The sequence below is a fragment of the Bubalus bubalis genome, chromosome 14, assembly GCF_019923935.1.
Source record: "Bubalus bubalis isolate 160015118507 breed Murrah chromosome 14, NDDB_SH_1, whole genome shotgun sequence".
Lineage (NCBI taxonomy): Eukaryota > Metazoa > Chordata > Mammalia > Artiodactyla > Bovidae > Bubalus > Bubalus bubalis.
Genome location: NC_059170.1, coordinates 63969315 through 63991858, shown reverse-complemented (window position 1 = coordinate 63991858; position 22544 = coordinate 63969315). Strand labels below are relative to the sequence as shown.

At 42.4% G+C, this 22544-nt stretch overlaps 2 long non-coding RNA genes across 2 annotated transcripts in view; one reads left to right on the top strand and one right to left on the bottom strand.

Moving 5' to 3' along the window:
- The window catches only part of LOC112578851, a 59044-nt gene extending 50901 nt beyond the window's left edge, over positions 1–8143 (bottom strand). The window contains exon 1 of the long non-coding RNA XR_003103295.3: positions 6540–8143. This is a non-coding gene — a long non-coding RNA (uncharacterized LOC112578851). The remainder of the gene's footprint in view (positions 1–6539) is intronic.
- The window catches only part of LOC112578850, a 128258-nt gene extending 114326 nt beyond the window's left edge, over positions 1–13932 (top strand). The window contains exons 3-4 of the long non-coding RNA XR_006544648.2: positions 8188–8343; positions 13253–13932. This is a non-coding gene — a long non-coding RNA (uncharacterized LOC112578850). The remainder of the gene's footprint in view (positions 1–8187; positions 8344–13252) is intronic.
- Positions 13933–22544: the final 8612 nt, after the last annotated feature.

Here is a 22544-nt window from a genome sequence, read left to right as displayed (position 1 = left end):
TTTGAGTAAACTCCGGGAGTTGGTGATGGACAGGGAAGCCTGGCGTGCTGTAGTCCATGGGGTTGCAAAGAGTCAGATGTGACTGAGCGACTGAACTGAACTGAAGGAAAATTTTTAAAAAATATTTTCCACTATCTTATTTGATGGCAAAAGGGAAAGACAGCAAATCAAAGGAATATTGTAAAATTATAGACTGTAGTTGAATATTTCCAATGACCTGATAGGTTTTTCCAAGGTTGTTGCTCAGTTGCTCAGTTGTGTCTGATTATTTTCAACCCCATGGACTGCAGCACACCAGGCTTCCCTGTCCTTCACCATCTCCTGGAGCTTTCTCAAACTCATGTCCATCGAGTCAGTGATGCCATCCAACCATCTCATCCTCTGTTGTCCCCTTCTCCTCCTGCCTTCAATCTTTCCCAGCATCAGGGTCTTTTCCAAACATTTGGTTCTTCCCATAAGGTAGCCAAAGTATTGGAGTTTCAGCTTCAGCATCAGTCCTTCCAATGAATATTCAGAGTTGATTTCCTTAAGGATTGACTGGCTTGATCTCCTTGCAGTCCAAGGAACTCTCAGGAGTCTTCTCCAACATCACATTTCAAAAGCATCAATTCTTCAGCACTCAGATTTCTTTATGGTCCAACTTTCACATCCATACATGACTACTGGAAAAACCATAGCTTTGACTAGACGGACCTTTGTTGGCAAGGTATTGGCTCTGCTTTTTAATATGCCGTCTAGGTTTGTCATAGAGGTAAATTTTATTTAATTCTACTGAGTCTTATTGAGCTGTTCAAACCAGAACTGTGTGTTAAATTGTATTTCTTTATTTGCCTATCATCACAATTCAATAATAGTTAATAATAAGAGTTACTGTGTATCATCATGTACAATGGGCCACACCCTACGTTAGCATCTTTACCTACATTATGGCTTTAAATCTCCAAAATGGCCTTTGAAGTACACACCATTCATATTCATACTTTCTAGCACAAAAAATCACTTCATGGGAAATAGATGGGGAGACAGCGGAAACAGTGTCAGACTTTATTTTTTTGGCTCCAAAATCACTGCAGATGGTGACTGCAGCCATGAAATTAAAAGACTCTTACTCCTTGGAAGGAAAGTTATGACCAACCTAGATAGCATATTGAAAAGCAGAGACATTACTTTGCCAACAAAGGTCCGTCTAGTCAAGGCTATGGTTTTTACTGTGGTCACGTATAGATGTGAAAGTTGGACTGTGAAGAAAGCTGAGCACCAAAGAATTGATGCTTTTGAACTGTGGTGTTGGAGAAGACTCTTGAGAGTCCCTTAGACTGCAAGGAGATCCAACCTGTCCATTCTAAAGGAGATCAGTACTGGGTGTTCTTTGGAAGGAATGATGCTCAAGCTGAAACTCCAGTACTTTGGCCACCTCATGGGAAGAGTTGACTCATTGGAAAAGACTCTGATGCTGGGAGGGATTGGGGGCAGGAGGAGAAGGGGATGACAGAGGATGAGATGGCTGGATGGCATCACCGACTCAATGGACACGAGTTTGGGTGAACTCTGGGAGTTGGTGATAGACAGGGAGGCCTGGCGTGCCTCAATTCATGGGGTCGCAAAGAGTCAGACATGACTGAGCAACTGAACTGACTGACTGAGCACAAAAAATTAAGTGATCATACCTAAGGTCACACATCCAATAAGAGGAAGATTCCAGGTCACATCAGTAGCAATGCTAACAACCTATCACTTAGCACATATGGTGCTACCAAATGCAGAAAGTGCTTATTGGATATTAGCTGATTACAGTTTTGATTGAATATAATGAAAATATACTGACTTATAAAATGTTATCTGCCACATCACTATATTTTTATAGATTTGAGTTAAAAAATTTGAAGTTATATTGCATGTATAATATTTGATTAGATAGTTTCAGATAACCAAACTAAGCCTAGACTAGGAAACTTGCACCTAGCTCTAATAAGTAATCTATATTCTGACATCATTTTACTTTTGAACAGCTAAATTACATAGGGGACTAGAATCCCAGAAAAGTTCTGAGGAGACTCTCTCCCATGCTTAACATGCAATGACTAAAGGGTGAAATAGCCCTAACCTTGAATTCTCTCACAGCTTAGGTTATACCCTAAACATTACGTTTACGCTGTAATTTTGTTTCATTTTGGTGTAAAGAAAGGAACTGTTACAGGCAATGCCTATTGAGCTGTTGTGGTCAAATATTTATTAAAAAGACCATATTGATTTGCAGATTATGACTGACCACATATGAACCCATCTTTCCAGTGACATTCTTATTTAAGGTATTGATTAAGGGCTTTTCATGCAGAAAGCATTTCTCTTGTCAGTTCAGTTATGCTGGCTTTTGTAATAAGCTAATTTGATTTCCTTTTTTAACCTTTGTTTGATTAGGGGAACGACATTTGCATTAAAATTCAAGAGAGATGAAGTCTGCCATCGATCTTGACTTCCTCATGGACCTCTTGTACTGAGCGAAAGATGATTTAGAGAATGTCAAGAGTCTTGGAACAACCATAATGAGAGAGGGAAAAAAATCACTTCAGACTTACACACCAGTAAGGGCTTATTTGACAGAAAGGGCAATTGCGTTTGGTGGATATATTTTCGAGAAATCAAATTCAGGAAGTTTAATTTTGTTCTTAGGGCAAGTCATGAAGAAAGCTGTAAGGTAAACTGCCATTAATAAAGTACTCCCTAGTTAAACCAAAACATTTCCAAACAACTGAAGAGGTTAACCAAAACATGTATATTGTTACTTGCCACAAAGGAGGAAGAGAAGTAAATTCTAATATTTCTCTATAAACATGTTCCTGGTAAAATACTAACCTCAAACAAGTTTGTGGTTAAATAGAGTTAATCCTTTTCATATTGTTCATGGGGTTCTCAAGGCAAAAAAGAAAGAAAGCTTAGCACCAAAGAATTGATGCTTTTGAACTGTGGTGTTGGAAAAGATTCTCGAGAGTCCCTTAGACTGCAAGGAGATCAAACCAGTCAATCCTAAAGGGAATCAATCCTGAATATTCATTGGAAGAACTGATGCTGAAGCTGAAACTCCAATACTTTGGCCACCTGATGCGAAGAACTGACTCTTTGGAAAAGACCCTGATGCTGGGAAAGATTGAAGGCAGGAGGATAAGGGGACGACAGAGGATGAGATAGTTAGATGGCATCACCGACTCAATGGACATGAGTTTGAGCAAGCTCAGGGAGTTGGTGATGGACAGGGAAGCCTAATGTGCTGCAGTCCATGGGGTCGCAAAGAGTTGGACACAAGTGAGCAATTAAAATGAGAGTTAATCCCCTATTGCTGTCCCTGAGAATTGTGGAGATAAAACCCACATCAGTTCAAGTCCTCCACTGGCGTTGTTGTTATTGTTCAGTCGCTCAGTCATGTCTGACTCTTTGTGACCCATGGACTGCAGCACACCAGGCTTCCCTGTCTTTCTCCATCTCCAGGAACTTGCTCAAACTCATGTCAATTGAAGTCGATGATGCCATCCAACCATCTCATCCTCTGTCACCCCCTTCTCCTCCTGCCCTCCATCTTTCCCAGCATCAGAGTCTTTTCCAGTGGGTCAGCTCCCCCAGGCTTAATCAGTCCTCTTTCATAATAACACTCAAAGATATGTGCAACTTCTTACAGTTGCCTTTAACTCTGGATCCTTTTCCTAGGGAGGAAATCAATGTATCTTGTGGCTTCAATAGCTTAGTTCCATTACTTATTCCTGAAATCTCCTCCAAAGATCTCTATTTGAATCTTTTCTGGCAATGAAAACACTTTCCATTTTATAAGGAGTTTCACTGGGCTGGGGATTTTTAATTCAAGAGAAATTCGCCTAAAATGAACCTAGGGATGTATTAAATGCTCAGTGGAATACGTGGAAACTGTATCACATGGGCCCACCCATTCCTTCTGCAATAGCGACTCAGAATGTTTTTCAGCTGACACAATGTAGGAGTTAGAAGAATCAAAAGACAAGAAAGGGGAATAACTTGCAAGCAATTGGTTGCAAAATTTCTGGTTCCCAATATAATTGGAAACTCTCTTCGCTCATTTGGGTAAATTCTCATGATTCTAGGTCACTTGGAAGAACTTTGAGGGTCAGCAGGTCTTTGCTAACTTTTTTCTTTCTCTGGAAAAGTCATTGAGTATATTTACTGAAAGTAACTTTCCATTTGCCATTGTTCTGCCAGAGGTGATTCATCTCCAGTCCCCAGTTTCCCGATTTTATAGCTTAAAGTTGTGGCTTGACTCTTTTTATATTAATTCTTAAATTAATGTAAATTGATATATTTCTCCTTTAAAATAACATAAGCTAAGATACTAGGAAATCAACTTCTTAAAAACCCAATTCAATTTGGAAGTATACAGTTGACTTTTGGCCTATGGCACTACAGGTAAATCTAATGCTTCCTTTCTTCTGTGAGTAATGTTACACAATTATACACATTTTAAGGACTGCAGATAAAATATGATTATTCAGAGAAAGACCAATGTTCAGCTGCTATCTGTGGTTCTACAGCAATAATTAGATTCTAATTAGGAAAGAATAAGAACCACTGAACACCAGGAGAAGAAAGGACTGTAAAGAAGGTACAACCTTGTCTTGTTATAGATGAGGAAATTTGGTCAAAGAGAGGGAACTGCCATGTGAAATATTTCCAAATTAATAAAATAAGACAACTACAATTACTTTCAAATTCCATGAAGTTAGGTTCTTTTACAGTAAATATGACACCATTTAATCTTATGTCTAACAAAGAATTGAGATGAAAAATGTTCCACTGATGCCACCAAGCTTTCATACTGTTAGTAGTATGGAAGTAGATTATCCATAAAACATGGCAGAAGAATTTAAGGAAAGTATTTTCATATGTCCCATATGGGCAAATCATTAACTGTTCTTTCATGTTGTGAGCCCAAAAGCATCTCTATTATATTTTATATTGTGTTAAAATCAATATAATGTAATATAAAATTCATCCAGAGGATAACATATTTATGTATTCCCAAGGCATTTTTAGTTGAGACATTTATTTGGACTTTAATTTTAAAAATAACACTGCTTAGCTTCTGCCGCCATTGTTCCTCCCATTTTATTACAGCCCCCAGTCCTGGCACCTGGGAAATTCATCAGACTCATCTCTGTGGAGGTTTAGAGGGCAGACACATCATTTTTTTAAATCTTCAGTTGCCCTTCAAATCCGCTGAACAGAATTCCTTATCTCCTAACAAAGATTTTACTTGAGTATTTTATGTGTAATTCATCAGAATAGCTGCTAAGCTGTTCAATTTTATTTTTAAAAGGTAGGAGCGTTGTGGCAGACAAGCCTGAGGTTTAGAAAGCCTGATTCTGCTTGCCTTTCATTTTCCCTGTGGCCTCTGAAGTGTGGTTTATTGGTAACCACCACGTTGCTATTCCTGTCTCAACTGACTCCTCATTACTCAAAGCCAATAATAATTGCTAAATATGACTAATATCACATGGAAGTTCGCAAAGTTCACTGCTAACCTTCATTCCAGCTCAAAATGTTTTCAAGGTTAATAGATTGATCTCGAGCCGAGATATGATGCATTTATAAAAAGGGAGAAAATGAAAAATTTGGCATCACCAATATGCGAACAGTTTTAAATGATTCATTTGTTACATTTGGACTGTAGCCATGAAATTCATTTGATATATATCACATAGTTATATTCTAACCTAGACACTGGAAAATAAATTAATGATACATTTTAACATTAGACAATTTTACGAACACACACACACACACACACACACATTAATCCAGGATGAGAATCAGGGCATTAAAACTTACTGGCTATTCCAGCTGGGGAATACTAGGCATTTAAGACAGAGCTAACCACTTTCAAAGACTGAGACTGCTCTAACACACAGCTCAGTTACAGCTGCGACCTTAAGAGGCTAGTTGCCAATTGTGTCTCTTGGTTTCCTTGCTTGGAGGAAAGACAAATGAAATTCCTGACCTCATCTCAGTTCTGTGCTTCTTACAGTTTTTGGTACCCAGGTTCCGGCCCACAGAATCTCTTGTTTTGCCCACACCCTTGATTGGACTCATCAAGGTTTCTAGGATCCCAGAGAGACCTAAACCACCGCCTTTCTGATCCTGCCCCATGCCCACTCTGAGCCCATTCCCACAATCTGTTTCTGAGCCTGGATTTCAATTCCAGTTTGGTGAGGTTAGGGAGTCCTGGCCCCTGGCCCAGCTTTGCCAGAACCTGGCCCACCGAACTGGAGGCAGCATTTCCCGATAGGCTTCCTGGTCCTCATTAAGAGCAAGCCAGAGAGGCCGGCAGTTTCTTCCTCTCAATTGTTCAGCTCGCCATCCTCCTTGATTTCACAAGGCTCAGACCACTAACTGCCCCTACTAGCAGGCCGGACCGCTTTTATGACTCTGCTCTTCCCATCTTTCTTCCTGGTTAATTAGCCCACTCACAATGAATATTGTGGTTGTCTTCTCCAGAAACAGCACCACTGAGCTCCACTTACCTGCAGACGTGCACGCAAACCCCTTGGCTTGGCACTCAAGTCTTCCTACCTGCAATACCACTTTCCCGCTCCTGAGGTCCTTCGGGAACAGACAGCCTGTGATCTCCCTTGAGTCAGCCCTCCGCTCACTAACTCTGAACTTGGGCCCGTCACTTAATCTAGCTGAGCCTTCCTTTCTCAGTTCTGCGGAATAACACCTTCCTTACTCACTGTGAGGATTAACCACACAGCGCAGACAATTTCTAGCATGCTCCAGGCACACAAAAAGGGCCCCACGCACTTGTAAGAAGACTTTGTTAGCTGCCTGCTGTTCTCAGCACTTCTCAAAGGCTCTCTACCTGCTCACTTCCCACTCACTCTTTAAGGCCAGGTCAGAACCCACGGTGATGAAGGCACACAGACTAATATCACAGTGGTGCTTGAACACATCTTCTTCTTACCATTTCCTAGTTTCTCGGGTTTGACTATCTTGTCTTTCCCAACAGATTATTGGGAAATAATCCAGTAATTATTGGAAATAAGTTCCAGGAGGGCAAACCAAAATCTCGTCCTCTTGTCACTGGTTTTTTGCTGCTTCTTAGCCTCATCTGCTCCCCTACTCCATGTCCCCTCTCGCCAGCTACTCCTGAGGCCCTCCAGGTGTGCCTACAGGGTTCATTAATATTTCTCTCTGCTGAGCACCCCGTGCCTCATCCTCCTCTGTGAGTTCCCACGATGCCTCCATGAAGCGTTTCCACAGACCTCGCTGCCTCTGCTGTGGGCACTGTCATGCCCTCATCCGCATCATGTCTGCCCTCTCTGGAGGTTGTCATGTCCACTGACCATCATCTCATTGCACTGGGACCCCCGAGTCCTATTCCCTGTGCCCCAATATCTCAGGAGAGCTTTTAGGAAAACAGTCTTTATTTAGGGAAACATTTGTCATGGGATATGAGTTTATGGGAAAGCAGCCAAGAAAAAACAGAGTGACAGATGCAGAATTCCCTGTTCCAACTGGTAAGTCAGGCTTTGTTACTGGATTAAGTCTGTGGAGCTGGTTGCCTCTTCCCCAAGGCTGGGTTTGCTTCCAGGAGCCCTCAGTACCTCAAGCTAGTAGACTCCTGATGAGCCCTGTGCCAGGTCCCCAGCCAGCTCTCATTTGCAGCACCAGCATGTGCTCTGGACAAGTGTCACAGTTCTTAACAGCACCCTGCTGGATACACGCAGAAAACTAAGCGGAAGGGAGTTCCCTGGCAGTCCAGAGGTTGGGCCTGTTTCCATTGCAGGGGGCACAGATTCAATCCCTGGTCTGGGAACTAGGATTCCACAGACTGGGTGCATGGCCCCCCACCACCAAAACAAAATCAACTAAAGGTCAGTGGACCAACTATCTTATTCTAGAATATAAATAAATAATTTGGGGCCATTAAACTGAATCTGTACCAGGTAATTTTGTTTTTTTTTTTTTAATTCCTGTTTTGAATGTTTTAAATTGTCTTTTTTTTTTTAATAAAAGTAAGCCTAAAGAAAAATAACATCTGTTATTTGAAACATGCATGTAGGGCAATTTATAGCACATCTAGGTTCAAATAACCAGGTTGAGGAAGACTAAACTTTGCCAAAGCATATGTTCAAAGGAAAACTGATTTTTTTTTTTTTTGCATTTTAGATAGCTAACATCAGAATACTTCCAAAGCCCTGAAGTGTGGTGGCTGCATTAAAGAATCTTGCTAAGGATACTTCTGAAGTTTTAAAAAGCCCACTGGCCTGAGAATTCCAGTCTCCCTCACAGTTTTGGTACAATCATTAGATGCCCCCGGTACAGGTAAGCCTCATCTCCAGTCTGGGGCTGTTAACTACCCCTAACCATCCTGGGAAGGCCAAGGCCATCCTTAAAGGCATCAGTGGATTCTCAGTGCTAGAGGCCTGTTACGCAGGACTCCTCCCCGATTCTGAAAGAGAAATAAGAGAAGGGGAGGGGTAGCTTGAAGAAAATAAAAAGTAAAAGAGAGAAAGCAAAACGCTATGTTTTTCTGTGGCTGGTACTCTGGGTTTTAGTCTGCTTAACACAGTGGCTTTACCTGGTTACTTCAAGGCTTTCAAATCTGAATATAACGTCCTACACAAACACATACCCCAGACAGATGCATATACATACACCTTCACAAAGACTCTTACAGAACTGAGAATACTAAGACAAATCAACAAGGAATTAATTTCACCATTGTTGCCATTTTTTTGTTTTGTTTTGTTTTTGATGTAAGTCAGGGGCAGGAGCACTATGGAATTTCCAGATGATACAATATAGATGATACAATACTAGAAAATGGCATGAACAGAACATTAGAACCAGAAGACCTTGGAAATCATCTAACTCAGTCTCCTCAATTTGCAGATGAAGAAACCAAGGTCTCAAGAAATAAAGTCATTTGTTCAGAGTCAGGGAAAGGCTCAAAGTTAAAGTTGGAATTAGGACCCCCAAAATCTCTAAAAATCGGCCTCACTTGCCACTCTGAACTGCTGTAATCATTTGCCCAGTTTAGGGGCTGAAAGCTGAAGCTGCCTTCCTGATCCTGGTGTTGTACTGGGGTATTTGTGAAGAACTCGGCTGTTCAGGTATAAACATATTTTGTGGTTTCCACACCTCTTGTATTTAATATGCTACATGATAACTGAAAGACTTTTAAAAAGACTTTGAAAGAAATTTAATTGATACGTTCCTTATGTCTAGTGTTCTGTACTTTCATTTTTAAATTCTCTTTCTTTCTCTACATCCCCCTGCCTTGGGCCCAGTTTCGCTGAGGAGTCATTTCTGAAACTTTAGGTTTTAGTAACTTTAAGCCATTGTCAGAAAACACAGGAAAAGCAGTTAGGGGGAACCCCATTAGCCATGCCTGCAAGTCCTGTTAAATTACGTGCTTGTTGCTGTTCGCTGTTTAATACCATAAGATCACCCTTCTGTCACTCAACTTGGACAGAAACTTATGGAGACAAGACAATCTTGGCAAAAACTGAAGAGAAACTGTTGCTGGGGGCTGGGGGTGGGAAATGGATGTAGCTGACAAATCACAAGGCTGCCTATTCAGTCATGAGCATGAAAACATGACTCTGGATCAATGTATGAAAAAGATATTTAATGGGATGGGACAAGTCATTTGAACACCTGTTTCCTTGGCAATTGAATGCACTGGTGCCAATCACTTAGCCTGGATCTACTCTCCAGGCAGAAAATGACCTCGTCTCTTATTCTTTGAAGATTGAAGCAGCAGAACAGCATCTATTTTTAACAGGACTGGGAGCAATAGGCATGGCATTGACAGCTAGGAAAGTTTGTCTTAGAAAGTCTGGCCCGCAGCCGGGGGGAATCAGAGCCAGGAGAGGGACAAGGAGAGAGGTTGTAAGCTTGTGTGGACACCAGCACATGAAATGAGAAGCACAGGACGTAGAAACTCTGAATAAGAGGTAAACTCATCTCACCCTGAAAGTTTCTAAGCCTAGAGTCATAAATGCCTCTTCATCTCGCAGCCCATTCTGGTCATGGAGAAGTTCCTTTTGAAGGGTAGCTGTCTGTGTTGATTTTGTTAAGGTGGAAGTTCAAGCTCATTTATGAGGACAGAAGGATTCAAAGTACCCTAGCAGGGCTCAGCTCTGAGCTTCACATGTACCCCATGGAAGGGCTCCCCTTATCAGGACCAAGCAATGAAATGTTAATATAAGCATGTTTCTTTTCTGCATTTCTCTGAAAACTTTAGGTTTCCTCCATGCAACTGTGTCATGGCTGCGTTTTTATCAGAGATTCTCACTGAGCTTGGTTTTATCCTCTTCCATGTACCTGAACCTGGAGAAGGAAATGGCAACCCACTCCAGTATTCTTGCCTGGAGAATCTCATGGACAGAGGAGCCAGGTGGGCTACAGTCCCTGGCATTCCAAGAGCTGGACACAACTTGGCAACTAGACCATGTGCCTGAACCAGCACTGTGGCTCCAAAGAACACAATATTACAATTATCTTGGCCTCTGAAATGTATGCCTATGCTTTCTTTTAGCTTTTCTCTTCCCCCAGGGATGAACAACGCATCTAGCATACATTTCCAAAAAGCTTACAACTTTTCTTAAAATAAAACTCAGTCTCTTTACTGTATCCCAAGTTTCTGTTTGATTCTTGACATATTCCATAAGAAGCTCTTCAGTTAGACACTGATATGCTTCAGGACTCCAGGGGTACATCTCACACAGGTTTCTTTCCCCACATTGGACAGTTCAGGGGGAGAGACTACAGACCTACTGTAAAATGCGGGGAAATATTTGGCTGGAAAAGACTCTTGAGAGTCCCTTGGACTACAAGGAGATCAAACCAGTCAATCCTTTAGGAAATCAACCCTGAATATTCATTGGAGGGACTGCTGCTGAAGCTGAAGCTCCAATACTTTGGCCACCTAAAGCGAAGAGCCAACTCACTGGAAAAGACTGTGATGCTTGGAAAGATTGAGGGCAGGAGGAGAAGAGGGTGGCAGAGGATGAGATGGTTGGATGGCATCATTGACTCAATGGACACGAATTTGAGCAAACTCTGGGAAATAGTGAAGGACAGAAGAGACTGGCGTGCAGCAGTCCATGGGATTGCAAAGAGTTGGACACAACTTAGCAACTGAACAACACCTGAGTGTGATGCAGTGTTGTAAGTTATAATAAAATACGATACAGGAAGTTGTGGGAGCATGTGGAATGTGGCAATTAATTTGCCTGGGGAAGGGAGACCAAGGAAGGGCTCACAGAGTAGAGGTGTCTAGGCTGGCTCTTGTGGTGGAGGAGTGGGTGTTTCACACAGGAAACAACATCTGCAAAGACCCAAAGGTGTGAAGATATGTGGCTCTTTCAAAGACTAGCCAGTAGTCTGCTCCGGCGAGGGTGAAGTGCACGGGGTAGGGAGGTGGGGGCTGGACAGGGAGCAGTAAGACGTGAGCCTAGAAAGGAAGGCTAGTGTTCCACTGCTCAGGGCTCACTGCCAGGTGCCAAGGACTCTGAACGCCTTTTGGTGAAGAATAGAGAACCCCTTGAATTATCAGAGGGGTTTTTCTTCATGGATTAGACATCACTTGATTCTTACCTATAGGAGTTTTGCCTCCACAGGTCTGGTGACATGTTCTTTAAACCTTCTCATTTTCCCGTTAGGTGCCCAGGACAGCTCCCATACAATTAGATAGAACCCCGTGACCATCCTGGCTAATGAAACGTGGGCAAATGCAATAGACATTACTCTTAGAAACTTCAAGTGGAGAACTCTGAGACTAAAAAGATGGCAGGCTTGCTAGATGGAAGGATTGTGGGTCCCAGAATCACCACGTGGAAGGCTATCTACTACATTCCCAATCGGCTTGTTTGAAATGTAAACATTCTATGCCATTAAGCTACTGAGCATCAAAGATCATCAATTAGTGGTTCTACTGATTCTACCAATTCACTGGGTGAGGATGTTCTGAGGGCAAAAGTAGCTGTTTGCACAGATGGACCAGGCCAATGTGTGGACAAATACTAATGGCACCCACCTGCTTTTCTCCAGAAGGACTTCCCCAGCATGGCCATTGCACCAGATTCTCTCTGACTCTCACTCATTGACAGTATGTGTGTGCAGCTTCCTTCATCCTTCCAGCCCTGGTTGTCCACCTCCACAAAGCCCAGCACAGAATCAGCTCCATAAAACCCAACCACCTCTCCCCTCACTTCTGCCATCCCATATATGTCATTCATGGTGTTTCTTGTGTTTTATGACTCTTGCCTCAAGGCCACAATTGACTTCATTTTAATTTGATTTCATCTGTATATACAGTTATTTATTTAGGGAGTGTTAGGGAGCTATACCCTCTAATAGTGCAAAGCTCCACACCTCTCGGGAGATAAGACTAAATGCAATTCTTTTATCAGACAAACCTGAGCCAGTTCTGAAGAAAAGGGAGCGATAAAAAGGATGAAGGGTCAAGGATGATGAGGAGGCCGTATTTGGAATTCTAAGCCCTGCCTGTGACGGGCTTGTAACATGTGGCTTTAATCACCGTTTTCCTGCCCATGTTGTTTAACAAGGGCTGGATTCCCGTTGAATCCAGTCACTCAGGTTGATGATCACAAATCTTTTAGGATTTGTCCTAAAAGATTTCCTTATCTGGGTATAAGATCCATGAATTTAAACTCTTTTCACGATTTGATACCTTGAGTTTTTATATTCTTTGGTTCTGAGTGAACATGTAGCAAAGCAATTCAGAGAGGAGGCCGAGGGGTTATTGAACACACTGTGACCGGATTACCTCCATGTTTTCAATACCCCTGCATTGAGCTTTATGATCTCACAAGTTACAACTGGCATCAATTTAATGAATTATTTCTGGAGGAAATCCATAACACCATTTTACAAAGTTTTATTACTGCCATATTTGAGTCATCTACTAAAATTGTTTTTATTAAAGCCTGCTGACAATTTAGACAAGATGGTACAGGTAGTTCACAAATATGAGCGCTCCCAGAGGAGGCATCTGGAGAATGATTCAGCCTCCCGAAGTCAGACCCCTTAGGATCACATCTTGGCTCTTCCACTAAGGAGCCCTGGGACCTTGCACCAGGCACTCAGCCTATCTGTGCCTCAGTGTCCTCCTCTATGGCGAGAGCTGCAACATTCTGACCTCATGAGGCATGGAGATTGTATCATTGGCTCACAACTTCCGTTTCCTTCCCTGCTCTTCCAGTTCTCCCTGTAGACCTCCTCATCCTACTGACTGGAGCTTGGCCACTCAACTGGCCAAGATGGTCCAGAAGCAGAGGAGCCATTGGCGTCACCTGAGCAGAGGTTTTTAGAAGCGCTGCGTCTTCCCATCGGCCCTTATGTTTTGCCCGCACTCTGAGACCATCAAGTCTCATGTGGTGGCTACTTCTTCAGTCTGGTTCTGGAATGAAGAGACACATGGAGCACAGCCAGGATGAGTCCAGCAGAGCTGCCAACGTTCAGAAATTCCAGAACTTTTAGGGTTGAAAATGGAAGCTCTCAGTTCTTACAGGCAGAAAAAAAAAGTCTTAAATTAAGGCAAAGATTGGGCATAGATCCAACACACCCATTGTTGAGTCTACTGATTAGACTTACATGGCCCTAGTAATTTATTTTCATTGACAAAATGTCTCTGGGGAAAGAGTGAAGGTGCAGTCATCTGAATCTTAATGAGATCAAAGTACCTTAGGAGGCATTTCTTGAGAAGTAAGTTATGGGTATGGCTGTTGACTTACATGGACCTTCCTGGGATCAAATTGACTAAAAATGAAAGTAGTTATGTAAATAGAGTTATGCATGAAATATCATATGCTCATATCACATAGAAAGCTGTGGATTTGTGTTTATGAGTATAAGCGTTAACTATCTCTAGAAGGATAAAGAAATGGGTAAAAACATGTCACCAGAGAGGGACACTGGGTCAGGAGGGGATGAAGGCAAGAAGAGTAACTCGTCACCACGTACTCTTCTGAATACTTCCCAACTCCTGCACGTGGGCATGTTCTACCTCACCAAAGCCATATAAATTAAGTAATTTACAACCTTTGATCTACCAAATGTAGATGGAGGTAGATGGCACATTGGGCTGGCACATGTGGGTTTTCTTTTGGGGTCTCCTGGAAATGGTCTAGAGTTAGTATGATAGCTGTACAAAAGTGTAAATTACTGAAAACTACAGAATTGTTTACTTTTAAATGGTTTTCATGGTGAATTTTATGTTTTCTCATTAAAAAACAGAACATCTTTCTTTTCATAGGAAAAAATTTACATTTTGTTTGTTTTTCCAACCCTGCCCTGAGGCTTTTAGGATTTTGGTTCCCTGACCAGGTATCAAGCCTGGGCCATGGTATTGAAAGCCCTAACCACTGGACCACCAGGGAACGCCCAGTCATAGGAAAATATCTTAAACTGTATATGAATGAACATTATGTGGTTTTAACAAATGCACAAAAAATAAAGTAATTTACAAAAGGCAAAGATGGTGTTACTGATAGGTTGATCGTGTTATGCAAGTGTCAGTTTATAAAAGCTTGGGAAAGGGAGATGGTTTGACTCAGAATAATTCCCTACCTACAACACCTCTGAGCGAGTTGACTGTTCAGTCTGCTCCCTTGTCCCACTGAGAGATCAGGTGCCGGGAGCCGGCATATTGCATATTGAGTGCATATTGCATATTGAGTGAGGATCTGGAATAGCTCAACCGGAATTCTATCACTGCCGGGAGCCAGCGTGAGGAACTCCGCCCATGACAAAGGTCATGAGGAAGGAGGCTCGGCATACGCAAAGGCGGGATCGAGCCTCAGGAGTCCCCCTGGAAATTCTCGAGCATCTACCCCCCAAGCCAGAGTCTGCCTACTTTCTGCTTTGTGCTTTCACCTACACCTCTGACTTTACAGGGGGCTGTCCCCCACTACCTCTCTCTGAAAAAAGAGTTAGCTTACAGCTCCAGTTAATAATTCTTGGATGTGACAGTGTTTCAACCTACAAACTCCTTTGGAAATCCTCTAGCCTGCCTGAATGGGTTTTTCCGGCCACATGTGATTGTTCAGAGCCTCCCAACTGTGAGAGGCAGGAGATGTTCTAAACTGCCTAAACACAGATTCCTTTGAGTAGTTAAAAGATTAATTAGAAATTGTATTGGTGAAGGGTTTTTTCACTTGTTGAGCCAGTTTGCTGCTAAGTCTCCATACTCCTTACCTACTGTGTCCTTGGCAGTGTATTGATTGATATAATGGGTGTATAGAAATGTAAAATGCAGCTTTGTCTAATGCTTTTTGGAAGGCTGGTGCCTGACTTTGGAATAATCACCTTTAGAGAAAAATAAGTTTCTTAAAATGTTAACAGGCCTCCGGGCAAGAAGATGATGTCAATCACCTGAACTTTTGCATATGATAAGTTTGAAAGCCTGGCTTCGATTAGGACCAGGAACTGCTGTCCTTGCATGACTCCACCCCTTCCCCCATTATCCTCTATGCACAACTTTAGGTATAAAAACTACTTTGGAAAATAAAGTGCGGGCCTTGCTCACCAACGCTTGGTCTCCCCATGTCATTTTTCCCTTTAACTTCCAGCTGAGTGTCCATCTGGAGCGCGGATGTCCTCTGCGACCATTTATTTGCCTGGGCTTCTAAGACCCACTCGAGAAGGTGTCTAAGGTGGGGCACCTTCCGCTATTCGAGAGGGCGCCTGCGGCCTCCGTCGTCAGAGCTAACCTGGTGTCATGGGTTATATTGATTTTCCGCGTAAACCAAGCCACTCAGCTTTTTTTCTCCACTGAATTTTCCTACTGAGCTATCCTTATTTCAGCCGCTTTTCTCCACTGAATTTCCTCACTGAGCTATCCTTATTCTATTACTCTTTGTATCCTTAATTAAAGTGTAATTAAGCAGTTGTTCCCTGACCCTCGCCTATGCCGTCTCTCCTTCGAATACCCTGGATCAGCCGGGGCTGGTCCCCGGCAATCAGGTTTCATTTTTGCCTTGGAGCCACGGTCCAGACCAGTGGCACAGTGCCTGCTTCATGAGAGGGAAGAGAACATACACCCTGTATGAGGGAAGAGAGCATGCACACCAAGCAGACACAAGGATCCCGAGTCTAACCAGAAGGAAGCCACAGTTAGAAGTGGCTGCCCAACCTGAAAGGCCATTGCTAAGTGATTCTTCAATCTCTAACTTTTCTCACTGAATATCCACTCCCACTAAGAGCGCCTTTTGCAGACTTCATTTGAAGTGAGAAAACATGTCTTGCTTTGCCTCTAATATGTGGGTTTTTCCAGCTTTCTACCAACAGATTATGATCTCCAGACGTAGGTCTGAAGGCCAGTTTACCCAAGACTCTTCACACAGTAAGGTAGTCCACAATTTGCTATTTCAAGGTATGGGGAGGTGGTGGGGAGACAAAGAATCACAACTGCCTAGGGAGAAAAAAAAAAAAGAGTTATAAGGGCAGCCTCCCTCTTGAGAGTTGAATTTGATCCTTTAAGGCTGGCAATTCAATTCTTTTAAAAGGCACATCTCTGTTCTAATCAATCAAGCTTTCATTTCCAACAGCAATAACCTTCCCTAGGCACTCAAGAAATCAGAAACTAGAATCTTGGACATAGAAAGTCAATACAGAATTTTCTACTGAGTCGACCTGGTCCTACAAACCTCCCCAGGATTTTGTCAGCAGGAAATCTGATGCTCCAATATATCATGGGATGCCAACACGATCTATCAGTTCAAATCTGTCACATTAAGTAGAAAAGATGTGGTTTGCATCCAGGGCTTAAGGAATAGAGGGTCTGATAAATCTGAGAAGAATCAAAGATAAGTAATGGTGTCTGGTGTGTTTTCCAACCTCTCATCTTGGGTTTATTGTTTTGTGAAGACTATATCTGAGGTTGATTGATTAGATATTCTGGGCCTTAGGGGTTCTGATCCAAAGCACTTAGCTAGTGGCTTTGCAGATGCTCTTAGCCAATAAAAGGGTCAAACATCATGGGTGTGATCTCAGCCCTCTGTCATCTTCATTAAGCTTTGTGGGAAGTGATAGGAAGAATCATACAATCTAGGTGACCCCCACACAATGCAATTTAAGGTACAAGGTATTTTTAAGCAATTTTTTTTCTCCAAGGTGCCACATTAGAAATTTGCTCAGGGAACATCCAAATTTCCATAAGACTGGAAAAATAATAGTGTGGGCAAACGTATTCTAAGGGATGATTAGTCAATATTATATCATGTTATATCGTATCTTAACTGACTGAGGTCTGGATAGTTAATGGATGTGAAGTCACATGGCAGGGCTTCAGGTTGAAGCCCCTCACCCCCACCCCCACCACAGTATGAGGCAGGTAAGAGTTGGAAGCCATTTGACTTTCTAAGCCTGCAAAATAGGGATCAGAATAGCTGGTGTGCCAGGACAGCAAAGTTGTTTAAAGGTTCAAACAAGCAAGTAAACTATGATTTACTTTCTGTAAAAGTTAACATCATTGCTATATGGGCAGTTTTCAGTAGTAATAGTTCTGAGATCCTCACAGGTATGCTGCCTCTCTACATTGTACAGCAAGTTCCCAGTCTGCTAGAATTCTTTTAGAAAAACACTATATTGATGTATGATTGGCATACAAAAATTTGTACATGTTTAATATGTATCCAATTTGATGAGTTTGGAGATAAATATTAACCCATGAAACTATCACCACAATCTACAACAGAAACATCTCCAATAGCACCGAAAGCTTCCTCCTGCCCTAATTATTTATTATTGTTGTGTGTGTGTGTGTGTGTAACCTAAGCTTTACCCTCTTAGCAAAATCTCAAGTATACAAAACAGTATTGTCAACTATAGGCTCTGTGCTTTAAGTAGAAATCTAAGGACTTATTCATCTGTATAACTGAAACTTTTGAATCAAATTCATAGTTGAAAATTTCTTGCCACAAGTATCCTGAAAGTTTTTTACAGCTTAGTTGGAAGCTAATCTTCTTTATATGTTAACAGTATCATCATAAAACAAAGGTAACAATATTGCATTCCATGACCCTTATAGATAAGTTCTGATCATTTCATTAGACATGCAGTTATAAAAGTCACTTGTAATGATTGCATATTTAGATTTTCTTGCCACTGCTTTTTGTACAATGAATACATGAAATAATTCTGAGTCAGTAGAATTGCTTAAAAATCTTGTTAGTACTTATCTTCTAGACATTTAATAGGACAAACTTCAGCAACGCTATCTCTCTGAGTTGCTCAACTACGTGTAGATATGATATTTTTCCTTTGCTACCAAGTCCTCCTGCTGAGCCAACCACCATCTCGGGACCTGACCCAGGACTGCGAGCTCCAACACATCAGTGGAGGTATCCATGCTGCGAGGCAATGGAGATGCACACAGGATGGAAAATTAATCCATCCTGTGGCCAGAGTTGGAACTGCCTAGAAATCCTCCTGACTCCCTAACGACTCTGGTAAGACAGCCTGGTAGTAGCTGTTCTTAAATGCTTGGTGTGAGCCTGGGTGCCCCAGAATAGCTTTAATCAGGTGGGATGGGGCAGGAGACGGTCACAGTTGTTTAAAGGTTCAAACAAGCAGATCAGTCACTTAACCAGAGGCGGTGCTGAAAAATGTAACTGCCAGAGAACCAGTTTGTGGTTTGCAAACAGGACAAATGGGTGTGGGCTGAAAATGTGGCATAACCACCCAGGAAGAACTGAAATTGCCAAGCAGGAGGCATAACTACACGCCCTGGTTACGACCTCTTGCCTGGCAGCTCCCAGCAACATAAGGCCATGTCCGTTATCTGTAAGAAAATGAAGGTATCTATCTGAAAGTAAAGAGGGGCTGAAGGCAGGACTTCACCTTTTAGTGCAGGTCCGAGGGCAGCAAGGTGCGCCAAGGGGAGCCCTGGACACGGAGGAGACCCCAGCGTTCCTGCCCGAGCTCTGTCACTGACAAGAGCAAATCTTGCAAATGCTCTGGGCCTCAGCATCTTCATTCATGAAATGGGAATAACTGTACCAGCTGCATCTTCCTTGCAGTATTGTGTTGAGGCTCAAGCAAACCATCAAGAAGTTTCTAAGAGCTCCTGGTGTTCCCAGAAGTGTAGACCCTGAGGGGGGCTGGGATGAGGATGAGGAAGAGTATCTGGCCTGGAGTATTCACAACAGATTTTGGAGGAACTGGGACTCAGACCTAGGAAACAGTAGTAAACCATTGGACAGAATTTGCACAAGGACTCTGTTTCAGAACACAACTTCTAATTCCTCTAAGATTTCACAAGCAAGGAGGGTGTCCATGGAGAGGCACAGCTGAGGTGGATCCTGAATGGTGAGGACAAATGAGCTGCACAAAAGGAGGGAAAGACAGGTGTTCCTTGTGAGAGGGGCTGCGTCAAAGCTTGGAAGGAATAGCAAGCAGTTATTTAAGGAGGCATGAATCAATGGGCAAAAAGCTCAAGAGTAGGGAATGACACGGTGTAGGTAGGATGAGACCAGATTAAAGTAGCAGTGAAACCAGACGGAAGAGGTATTTAGGAAGAGAGAGAAAGTTCCAGGAGAGTTTCAAGCAATAGTTTAAGGAAGATTAGTCTGGCAAGTAATATGCAGGCTGGTGGCAGCTAAGATGGAAAAGAATAAGGAAAATTATCTATTAGCCATTCATAGCAGTGGTAATGGAGAGAAATGGAGAGAAAAGAAACAAAAGAAAAAACTGAAAAGTATGGATGACTAGCTGGATGTAGAGGATACCCTGTTCTCCGTGGCGGTAAAGACTGAGACCACTTTGTTTGCGCTGCTTTCTTGGACAGTGGTTTCAAGCCATTGTTTCCAGAGTATCATGAGTACAATCGACTCATTGATAAGGAAAATTTTTTCTCGCTGCCCACAGCTTTCATCACTTGGTTCTGTAAGTGGGGTTTTCTTGATTCTTTCCATCTCGATTTAACATAAACTCCTGCTGTCCAGTTTTGCAATAAATGTTTATTGCTGTGTTCTTTTGTTGTTTTTTTTCACACTACAGGGGCACCAGAAGAAGACAGGGAGGACAGGCCCAAGAGAATATGAAGATATAATTGCTGAAAAGCTCCCTAGCCTGGGAAAAGAAACAGTTATCAAAGTCCAGAAAGCACAGTGCTGCATACAGCCAAAACACATTGTAATCAAAATGATGAAAATTAAATATAAACAAAGAATACTAAAAGCAGCAAGTGAAAAGTGCAACAAATAACATACAAGGGAACTCCCATAAGGCTATCAGTTGATTTTTCAGCAGACACTCTGCAGACCAAAAGGGAATGGCAATGTAAAGTGAGGAAAGGGAAAAAATCTACAGCCAAAAACACTCATTTTTTTTTAACCTGTGGAACTCGGAAGCTTGAAAGTAGACTTATGTGCAGAATTCATCATTCTTTATCTGTACACTATTTGTATGAAATTTAGCCACTGGATCCTAGTGGCAAGAGGCAATTCCAAAGTAGCCCACTAGATGGAAGACAATAACTACTTTCTCCCCACCCCATCCCAAATAAATGAAAGGGTGGGAAAACTAAGCGCTGTGGCTTCACACATAAGAAAACAGACTTTTATAGCGACATCTATCTGCATTGCGCTGAAAAAGTGAGAGAAGGATTTTCAGACTAGTGAGACCTAAGTACACTTTTCCCCCCCCTGAAGTTTTTGGTTTGACTTTGTTTGGTTTTGCCCAGGAAGGACACAGTGGAGGGAACAAATAATGAGCGTGGTCTTGATAACAGTTTGAAGAGAGAGACTATTGATTACAATACAGTATGTATTGATTGACTGGTTGATATCTGCCTGGCAGGGTTGGGGGAGTTCGGTGGGAAGGGCACAGTGGGAATCTACAGATGGAAGCCGTGGTCACAATGAATAACAGTGAAACTGTTCCCTAAAGTCACAGAGCAAAATCATCCAAGGCTCTGTGCCACCGTCTCAGCCCTGACGCCCCAGGGGTGAGAAACTCCAAGTTGTTTAAGGGAGGCATTTACTTTCCCTTCCTCCTCCAGGATAGAACTGCACTTCATCAACTTAGCGGAAAGCAGCTGACAGTGGACTTCACACCTAACTCTGATAAGGAATTAGCTATGAAAAGTGACCCAGCGAGGATAACTGCCCTGCGCGGTTCGATGAGGTCACGGCAGGCAGGAGGGTAAGGACTCCAAGAACCGCAGCAGCAGCAGCGGGGGCCCAGGACCCGGACCCGGACCGGGATGCGCCCCGGAAGCCGGCGGCTCCTGGCGGTAGCGAGGAGTGGTTAAGTGCAGGTAACGAAAAGGTTAAGTGCTTTCCTCGTCGCAGCTCACCTTCCACTGCGGAGGAGCTGCCAGGCCAACCGCAGGCTCCAGCTGCGCTCACGTGACTTCTCCTTCCAGTTTTCCAACTGGAAGCACGCGCAGATCTGTGTAGTGTTATTACCATATATAGAGAGAAACTGCTAGGCGAAAAACCCCGGAGAAGCCTGAGTCAGTTGCCTTAAGTAGGAGTGACCGGCCCGGAGAGGGGGTGGTTAGGAGGAAACCTGCCCTTCAGCACACATCATTACTAACGGTGTCAGGTCTGCTGATGATTCAGAAGACAGATCAGAAAAGGGAAGTGCTGCAAATGGGCATCTAACTGCAGGAAAGGTTATTAAACAGCTATTAAAAATTCTGGAGAACTAATGAAAGACTTTTCTCAACCTTGATTTTTAAAGATTATAAGTTCTAACCTTCTCCCTACGTGTACTTGTTTTTTTTATTTAAACAAAACAAAAAATATTCTAAATAGAAATAGTCCAGTGGATGATCTAAGACAAAATCTCTGTGACTGAAGCATTGCTGCCGGTTAAAAAATAATGCAAGTTACACATGAGGTATCCTTACTGACCAGAAATGATTATGGATGTGTAACTGCTTTGATTTGGGACATAATTGTTACTGGCAGACTGAAAAATAGAACCACCAAGAATTTTGACCAGAATGGTATCAAAGGGAGTTCGGGACTTTTGGATGAAGGTCTGGAAAAGAATTGAAAGCTTTTACATCTATTCCTAGCGTTTCCATCTTGCCAGTGTGTGCATAGCTCAAACTACCTCAGTTTTCCACTCATAAAATGGTCATAGCATCTATCTCTACATAGTTTTTAGTACTCTATTAAATTTTTCTGAGATTATGTCCATAATGCTTTCTGAACCTCTTGAAAGCAATAGAGTCTCACTTTTTAAAACTTTCCTGTCACAGCCTATTATCTGATCATCAACATATAGTTTTTAATATAGTTTTGTTGATGATCAGACAATAATAAATAATGCCTGTAACTTGGGAGATTTAAACATTACTAAATAACCAGAGTGAGCCTATAGGCTTATTCTTGGATTCCATAAAAGTGGCCCCCAAAAGGGCAGAGTATTCTGTGCAAGTCAACTAGGAAAACCACTCTATAATATTGCTAAGATTAAGCAACGTGACAGAGGAAACCAAATAACTACCCACTGAGAGTCTCCTTGTGTAAAGTAATAAT